At 38.3% G+C, this 9,850-nt stretch overlaps 1 protein-coding gene and 1 pseudogene across 2 annotated transcripts in view; both read left to right on the top strand.

The window, feature by feature from the left end:
* The window catches only part of Peli1 (pellino E3 ubiquitin protein ligase 1), a 56,683-nt gene that overhangs the window by 3,038 nt on the left and 43,795 nt on the right, over nt 1-9,850 (top strand). The window lies entirely within an intron of this gene.
* On the top strand, nt 5,876-6,339 carry LOC110330852 (annotated as a pseudogene).

The raw sequence follows: 9,850 nt of genomic DNA, 5'->3' as shown, positions 1-9,850 counted from the left end.
TGTGAGCCACCATGTGGTTGCTGGGATTTGAACTCCAGACCTTCGGAAGAGCAGTCGGGTGCTCTTACCCACTGAGCCATCTCACCAGCCCCTAGAGTTTCTTTTTACACGTCATTGTTAAGAGGCTCACCTCTGCTAGGGAAAGCTCACTTCAGCCTACACTAATTTGTAGGATCTTAAAACAAGAAATACAGGCCACTCAGAGATCTGGATATGATTTTTAGTGTTTTCTATGCTGTTTTAATAGATCAGTGCTTGGAAATACTGGCTAATATGCTATACTTAGTAAATTCTAAGTCATTTATGTTCTGGTGAAATGAATGTGTGCTAAAGAGAAGCATGAGATTTCCTGGGGGAGTTTACAGGTTTGGTTTTGTTTGAGAGGTTTTTTTCAGGTCAGATTTTGCCTTGTAGTATTTACCACCCTAGCCTTGAGATGAAGATTCCCCCTCCTTAGCCTCCCCAGCAGTGCTCCATGCCTGGATGATTGGAATCTTTTGATGCAATAGGTAGCTACTTTCAGAAATAATTTAGAGAAAAGGGGCTCCATTGACTGACTGAGGAGAAATGAATTGCACGTGTTTCTCAAAACATTTTTCTCCCAAGAATGTTACATGGGATATTTTAGATGATGGAAATCATCAAAGGTGGTGGTGGTGGTGGTGATTTTGCCACAGTAAATGCCACTTCAGAGTTTTGCATTTTACTTATTTTTGTGTGTGAGGAAGATACATGTTTGTTACCCACCTACAGAAGCTTTTTCTTACAGATAGATTCCAGAGAACAGTTGTGGGAGTTGGTTCTCTTCTTCCACTGTGTGGGTCTAGAGATTGAATTCAGATCATCAGGCTTGGCTGAGACCTCGTTTACCTTTACTCTTGTATCTTGTAATATTACACTTCAAAATACCATTTACAGAAAAATAGAATGTTACTAATGCTTAAATGTAAAAATTCTAATTCAGCACATGTGGTATTTATTTCCTTTTCAAAGCATTTGTTCTTGCTTTTATTTTATAATGAACCTCTTGCGATGGGAGTAACTGTAAAAATAAGTAGTTTTCCATGATTTTCTACTTTTTTTTTTTTTTTTGCTACAATTTGCTCTATCCCACCCCAACTTTCTAGAATAAGCAAAGAAATATTTAAAGACACTTAATCACTCTTATTATACTAAATGTCAGCTGAATTTCAACCTACAAAGTATGGTCAACTCTGTTTTGAAAATAGAAGTATACGTCTGAGGGCATTAAAGCAAGCAGTATCAAATAAATACCATGTTATGTTCTAAATTCTGATTGCTTAGTAGTGGCTGCTGTTATCCTGAGTTTAGAAAACTGGGGTTCTAGGTTTCATTTATTGCTATTAGAATTAGATAAGAAAGCCAAACTATTTCTTCAGTAAATATTGGGTTTAGGGAAGGGTCTAGTTGTTGACACATCACACTAAGTGTTCACAGTTACCTCACGTTCTAATCACAAGACTCAAACAATAAAATGAATGAGCACACTGAGCAGTTGCTAGCATATATGAGGCCCCAGGTTCAAACCCCAGCACCACCACAATTAAACATTTTAAAGTATTTCACATTTTAAGAGGGAATAACCAGGCATATTTCATATACTGCAAAAAGTAAGAGAGTAATAAGAAACTGCTGCCTTAAGAGGAATAGCAACCAAATATATGGACTTGACTTGAATGGTGCTTTGAGTAAGTTAACTGTGAAAGGATATCTGTGGAAAATACGACAGTTTAAACTCTGGATGTTTAATGAAGAGTAATTGTCAGTTTTTCTTTTAAGGTATGATAATAGAAATCTTTACTTTGTAGAGGTAGTTAATAAAATATAATATTTAGGGGCTGTGGAGATGGCATAGGCAGTAGGGTGCTTGCAAAAGCTTGAGAGCCTGAGTTTGATCCTTGCATTCATATGAAAAGTCTGGCATGGTGTCACCTGCCTATCATTCCAGGACTGGTATGATAGGTATAAACAGTATGATTCCTGCAGCTTGCTAGCCAGCCAGTCTAGCTGAATCAACGAGCCTATCTAAAAAGATTAGGTGGAACCAAAAACCAAACCAACCAAACAAACAAACGAACAAACCAAGCAAACAAAAAGACAGACGTGCAGAGCCTTCGAGGAAGGCATCCAATTTATGTCACCTCTGGCCTCCTAGGACAGATGCACACACCCAATAGGATTTCTAGAAGTTTTTGTTTTAAGTTATTTGAAAGGGGGAACACATTGGTGGTATGTAATTGGCCTAGATTGAAAATGGTTGGGATAGATGTCACACATATAGACACAAGAAACTTCATAACTCTTTGTACTTTTGTGTAATACTTAAATGTTGTACACATATGTACAAGTACATGAAGGAAGTAGTAGAGGGACTATGGAGAGAAGGAAGGTAAAGGAGCATCAGGAAGGACCATTTAGGGGAATACCCTGCATGGGTGGATAATGCTCTCCCCAGAAGACTTATGTTATTAAATAAAAGTTCCAGTGCCAAGTGTGGGATACCACATTATGAGTTATCGGTCATGGAGGTCCCAGAGGAGGCCCAAACAATACAGGATACAGCCAGTTGCTCTTGGTTTCCTACCTGAACTGGATAAAACCCTAGTCCTGAGATCACTTTTTACCTTGGTTGCAGGACATAGGGAAGTAAGTCATGCTGGAACTGAGCTCAAAGCTTCCCCTGCTGGCCAGCTTTCACAGTGCGAGGAGGAGCTATGTAGGTTTCCAGTGAAGAAATGTTTATCGATGGTCTTAAAGCAACTGTGAACCATATGATCTACAGTTCTAATCTGCCAGGCAAGATGTGCCTACTGCTACAATAGTGGCATAACTATTATAGTAGTGACCAACCAGTTTTAGAGGTACGTTTAACCATGTCAAAAGCCCTGGGTAAGGAGGCCCTAGAGAAGAATGTAATTTGTGCACACACAACCACAGAGTATCAGGAGATAATGCCAGAATGGTAAAGAGCATATTGACTAAAAGGGGTATGAATGAATAGGGCTCGCTGTCCATTCTTGTTTTGCGTGTCTCTCTCTGTGTGTGTACATACACATATACATATGTACTATACACACACACACACACACACACACACACACACACATATATATATATATACACATATATGCAATAAACTGTCTTTAGAGTAGCCATTATGAAAACTATTCAACATTAAGATTCAGTTTAAAGCCGGGCAGTGATGGCGCACGCCTTTAATCCCAGCACTTGGGAGGCAGAGGCAGGTGGATTTCTGAGTTCAAAGCCAGCCTGGTCTACAGAGTGAGTTACAGGACAGCCATGGCTACACAGAGAAACCTTGTCTCGAAAAACAAAACAAAACAAAACAAAAAAAAGATTGCTCAGTTTAGTTTTAAAAGTTATTTTTTTTAATTGCCTTAAAAGCCAGTCTAACAGCCACACATGAAAATAGTTTATTTCTTCATATTTATTCTTTGACAGAAAATAGGAAGTAACATGAAGCTGTTTCTAAAAAATCTACTCTGAGAAGGCAGTTACTATTTTTTTTTTTTCTTTTTCCTTTTTTTCCGAGACAGGGTTTCTCTGTGTAGCCCTGGCTGTCCTGGAACTCACTCTGTAGACCAGGCTGGCCTCAAACTCAGAAATCTGCCTGCCTCTGTCTCCCAAGTGCTGGGATTAAAAGCGTGCGCCACCACCGCCCGGCGCAGTTATTATTTCTAAAATCTAGATCCACCCATGATCCTGGAAGGAGTTTTAGTAATGTTCTGGGCAGTTACATTATTTGGAATGAGGTATAACTCTGAATGTGACTGTGTGAAAAGCAATAAACTTGTTTGGATATTTATATTCTAAATATTAAAACAGATAGGTGCATGTGCCATGTGTATTTCTCTCTCTTTTTTTTTTTAAGATTTATTTATTATGTTTAAGTACACTGTAACTGTCTTCAGACACTCCAGAAGAGGGCGTCAGATCTTGTTACGGATGGTTGTGAGCCACCATGTGGTTGCTGGGATTTGAACTCCAGACCTTTGGAAGAGCAGTCGGGTGCTCTTACCCACTGAGCCATCTCACCAGCCCCATGTATATGTCTTAATGCTTAAGTACTCAAAAACAGTTTTTGCATACAAGTTTCATATATATAATGTATTTAAGACTATACAGAGCTTTTAATGCTGACCAGTTAGTAGAACTTGTTGATACGGCACAGGGTTGCGGAGTTGGAAGACTAACAAGTATAATGTCAAGACATGAGTGTAGGACTTGGGATATGGCTCAGTCAGATGTAAGCTTGAAGACCTGAGTGGCTCACTGGCACCCATGTAACAGCTTAGTGGCGGCATGTACTTGTACCCTAGCACTGCGGAGGTAGAAAGGCAGGCTCTCTAGCTCACTGGCTGGCTGGCTTTACTGAAATGGTGAGCTCCAGGTCCTTGAAGAGATTGTATCTCAAAAGTAAGGAAAACAATTAAGGAAGACATCTCCATCAACATCTGGCCATCACACGTATACATGTGTAGATGAGTCTGACTTAACAGATTGTTGATTTGTACTTAATTTCTTAGATCAGTTAATAGAGTTAAATCTTTATTAGAGCTATTGGAAAACCAAATCTTTTAATGTTTATTCACTCTCACTGCTCCCATATCCACCTCACTCCACCTCTAACTTTGTGTCTTAAAAAATAATAGCCTGTACAATCCAACTTGCTGCCCATCTATTCCTGGGTGTAAGACCATTTATTTACTGGAGCCTTTTGACCTACCAGGGACCATACTCTAAAAGAGAACTCACCATCTCTCTCCTAGAAGCCATCAATTGTCAGTAGCCCTTCAGGTTTAGGGGTTCAGGTCCCTCCCTCCATGTTGGAATGTTGACTGGCTTGATCTTGTGCAGAAAGCTGTAGCTGTGGTGAGTTCATGAGGGCACCTGTCCTGTCAAGTCCAGAAGATAGTTTCACTCTCATGCTTCCTGGCTCCTGTCTCTTTCATTCTTTCTGCCTCCTCTTCTGCAGTGGTCCTTGAGTCTGGAAGAAATAGGTGGGGTAGATGTCTCATTTGTGGCTGATCACTCCACTGATCACTCATTTGTATTTTGACAAATTGTGAATTTCTGCATTAACTGCCATACACTGCACAAAGAAACTTTCCTGATGAGGTCTGAGAGCTGCCCTAATCTGGGCTTAGAGATAAGAATTTAGAGAGCAGCTCAGTACTATATCGTTTTAGCAGAACAGTAGTTGTGGGTTCTGGACCCTATGACCTCTCAATCATAGGTTGAAATAAGTGAATTTTTTTTTTTTTAAAGATTTATTTATTATTATATCTAAGTACACTGTAGCTGTCTTCAGATGCACCAGAAGAGGGTGTCAGATCTCATTACAGATGGTTGTGAGCCACCATGTGGTTGCTGGGATTTAAACTCAGGACCTTCGGAAGAGGTCTCTTAACCACTGAGCCATCTTTCCAGCCCAAAATAAATGAATCTTATCCAAATGTTTAAACACTCAGAAGAAATTAATCATTAGAGAGTTTTAGGAAATTTATCCATACAACAGTGTATATGTAGATATTGTTAATTTTGAAAACTTAACACTACTTTGTACTATAGTTAATGTTTCCAAACAGAGAAATGAAACTTATTTAGATACTTTAATGAAAATTACATTTTTGGGGGCTGGAGAGATGGCTCAGTGGTTAAGAGCACCGACTGCTCTTCCAAAGGTCCTGAGTTCAAATCCCAGAAACCACATGGTGGCTCACAACCATCTGTAATGAGATCTGATGCCTTCTGGTGTGTCTGAAGATACCTACAGTGTACTTATATATAATAAATAAACTTTTGTTTAAATTACATTTTTCTACTTATGTCTAATAAGGGAGAAATGCTATCTTTTCATATTTTTAGAATTTAATGGCAGTAATTAGAATTTATGAACTTTAATTTTATGATAAATTATGTAGTAGCCATTAAAACTATACATGCTTATCTGTACTAAGAATACTTTGTAGATTCAGGAAGACAAACGTTAGACCATGGCTATGTTCCTTCATAACTTTGAGAAGGGCTCAGTGCTGATGAACGCCACCCTGACTTGAAACCTCAATTAGCCAAATTTTGGCACTATGCCAAGGTTGAGCTGGTTTTCCCCAACTTCCAGATATTCAGTAAAAGATAATTCAAAGTGCTGACGCAGGTAGCTTCAAACACCTTACAGTTAAGGAAGCTGTGCTGAATGGCTTGGTGGCCACTGAGGTGTGGATGTGGTTTTATCTTGGAGAGATCATAGGCAAATGTGGCATTATTGGCATTATGATGTTTGAAGATAAATCTTAACATCTGATTTTGAGTTCTTATTTGAATGTTCTTGGACCATGTGTAATGAGACTGCTATCTGAATAAAATACTAGCTTTTTTGTTCATTGTTGTTTGGTTGATTGGTTTGGTTGAGACAGGGTCTCTAGCCCCGGAACTCACTGTGTAGAACACACTGACCTGGGACTCAGAGGTCTGCCTGCTTCTGCCTCTGCAACACTGGGATTAAAGGTGGGCACCACCATGCCCAGCTGTATTAAGAATACATTAGTAAAGCTCTGTCTTAAAATATCTTTTATAAATTGTTAGGGGTGTGTGTGTGTGTGTGTGTGTGTGTGTGTGTGTGTGTGTGTGTGTATGAATACTCAGGCTCAGTCCTTATGTAAATGTACTATTAGGATGCAGGAACTAAACTATTACTTGATGTATTTTAAACACTATTTTGCTAGTATGAAATATAGAGACTATATTTAATTTTGGGGGTTTTTGTTAATTCTGAAAGTCTTAAAAGCTGTCTTTGATTTACCTGTAAAATATAACAGTTTTTTAAAAAAGTGATTCACCTGTAAAATACAGCAGTTTTAAAAAATCTTTTTTTTGTTTTGTTTTGTTTTGTTTTGTTTTGTTTTTCGAGACAGGGTTTCTCTGTATAGCCCTGGCTGTCCTGGAACTCACTTTGTAGACCAGGCTGGCCTCAAACTCAGAAATCTGCCTGCCTCTGCCTCCCGAGTGCTGGGATTAAAGGTGTGTGCCACCACGCCCGGCTCATTCTCATTTTTTGTGGAATAAATAATATACTGAAGAAGTAGAATTGCTAGAGAGCAAAAGAGGGCAAGAAAGCAAAAGGAATGGTTATTACAAGACAACTGCCAGGAAAAGCTTTTGTACCTGGATACTGTCTTAAGTGCCTATGAACTAGAGAACTAAGGTATAAATTTATAGACTAAGTAAAAAAATAGAAAAATATAGTTTCCATTAAAGGAGAGCAATTGCTATGCAAAAAGTATATCACTTTAACACTGTAACCATAGTAAAACCTGTACTTAATTTTGGAAATAATGATTAGTAGTAATTAAGAACTTTTGAAAATTCAGTCTAGAGATGACTAGATGATTCAGCTGATAAAGATGCTAGCTATACAAGCCTGGAAACCTTAATTTGGACTTTGAAGCCCCCATAAAGTTGAGAGAGCTGACTTCACAGTTTTTCTCTGGCCTCCACTCATGCACCCTCTCCCAATGTACTGTGCACATACACAATCATAATAATAATGCATGTCTTAAAGTCCAGTCAGTTACTTAAGCTTTGTACCTTTTTATAGCAGCAGGTTCCAGATGGCTTGCGTGGTCTACGATGCTGTAACTTCACATCCTTGCTTCTTTCACTTTCATCTTTCCAGTTCTCTGTCACTGGCTTTCCTTCATTTTTTTGAAGAAAGAGTAAAGAGCCAAGAAGTTTCTTAAGCACATAGGGCAGTTTCCTGTTTCTGCTTACCTGATGGGGTTTTTAACTTCTTTGTCTATGTTTTTTCCCATGTGTCAGTTAGACTTGAAACAACTATTTGACCTGATGGATATGTATTTTTAGATTAGTGTAGGAAATAAATAGGCATTAATACTAGATTCAGGTAGAACTCTTTGTTGTTAAAATAAGGATTGATAGCAGGATTCATAGCTGAGTAGAATTTCAAAGGGTATTTTTAACTCTTGGTATTGGTAGTCTTTTCCAAAATTGTACAATTGGAAACTTAATTAGCACTATAATTGCACATGACCTTAGGGGAGAAATGTCTGGATTTCATTGAGCTATTTTCCATATTCAAGCAGAAGACAGGAGATGTGACACAGCTGGAGTTATCACAGAGAAAGGAGCTTCAGTTGGGGAAATGCCTCCATGAGATCCAGTTGCAGGACATTTTCTCAATTAGTGACCAAGGGGGAGGGCCCCTTGTGGGTGTTGCCATCTCTGGGCTGGTAGTCTTGGGTTCTATAAGAGAGCAGGCTGAGCAAGCCAGGGAAAGCAAGCCAGTAAAGAACATCCCTNCATGGCTTCTGCATCAGCTCCTGCTTTCTGTCCTGCTTGAGTTCCAGTCCTGCATCCTTTGGTGATCAACAGCAGTATGGAAATGTAAGCGGAATAAACCCTTTCCTCCCCAACTTGCTTCTTGGTCATGATGTTTGCGCAGGAATAAAAACCCTGACTAAGACACTTACCTTCTACAAGAATAAAATACAAAGTGATTAGCCTTGATTTTTTTTCCTNCTCGTTTCCTGTAGTTTTCAGCATATCACGGGATTGCTTTTTTGAAGACTCAATTAAGTTGTTTTATTTTTTCACATAAGTGGAAACATTAGAAGGTACTTGGTTCTTCAAACTTAATGCTGCATCCCTGATTCCTAGCAGATCCCATCCTTAGTATTTCAGATCCTGTGGGGTTATCCCAGATTTAATGAACTGTGACTACTAGAAATTTTTCTTCATTTCAGGATATAGTTGACATGGTGAATTTTCTTCAGATTGTTTTCATTACCATTCTGTCTATTTACCATAAAAGGACAAGAACATCCAAATTACAAGCCTAATTAAGTTTATAACTCATGATAAAATGTGTTTTAATATGTGTCTTTGTAAGGTAGTAGCTGTTTTTAATTGGAACCACAACCTTGTCTATATGTAGACTGAATTCATCAAAACACTCTTTACTGTACGTTACTGTAATTCTCACATAAAGTAGGATGATTCAGTCTCTGAACTAGTTCTCACAGTTTAACCGAGAGCTATGACAGATGTTGAGGAGGCTCTTAAACCGTTGAGTATAGGGCATACACTGACTTCAGTGATCCGAAAATCAAAAAAAATGTATCACTGACATTCAAAAAGAAAACGTTTCTTCTGAAGTTTCTTAGTTGTGTGTCTTTAAATAAATAAGAGGTTGATTTTCTGGTATATAGATTACCTCTTAAAGAATTTGCCTCCTGCCTTGAAAATTGTTTCCAAAAAGAATTTTTTCTGAGTTTCATAACTACGTAGGCTGTTAATGATTCAGTACGCCCCTTCATTCTCCTCCTACCCCTTATATTGAAAGCTCCTTCATAGCATCAAAGTACCCTGAGTCATAATGGTTAAACTCCGAAGAACTGTCATATGGAAAAATTTACCATGTGAAGTGAAATTATCAGGAAGCAGTTTGAGTCAGAGATTCATTGATCACAGTGATAGATCCTAAAGATTGTGAGCTTCATTTAAATCTTTGAATGTACTTACATGGACATGTCTTTATTATAGGATTGCAAACCCTGTAATAGTCTAATAAAACCTACAAAGGTATGTGTTCCTTCCCTCTAAATTTTAATGTTTGGTTTTAATCATCTGTTACATAAAAAGAACATTTTATTGTATAAAGACATTAGGGAGAGAGACATTCCATTGCTGGGTTAAAACCCCAATCCCTAGAGTTGAGGGACCTATGAATTCTGATTGGTTTTATTTTTGCCAGGGTTATATTTCATTTAACCCACCTTAGCCTTAGTTT

The sequence above is a fragment of the Mus pahari genome, chromosome 13 (genome assembly GCF_900095145.1).
Source record: "Mus pahari chromosome 13, PAHARI_EIJ_v1.1, whole genome shotgun sequence".
In the NCBI taxonomy this organism is placed as follows: domain Eukaryota; kingdom Metazoa; phylum Chordata; class Mammalia; order Rodentia; family Muridae; genus Mus; species Mus pahari.
The sequence above is the reverse complement of the archived record's forward strand: the minus strand, read 5'-3'. Positions and strand labels throughout refer to the sequence as shown.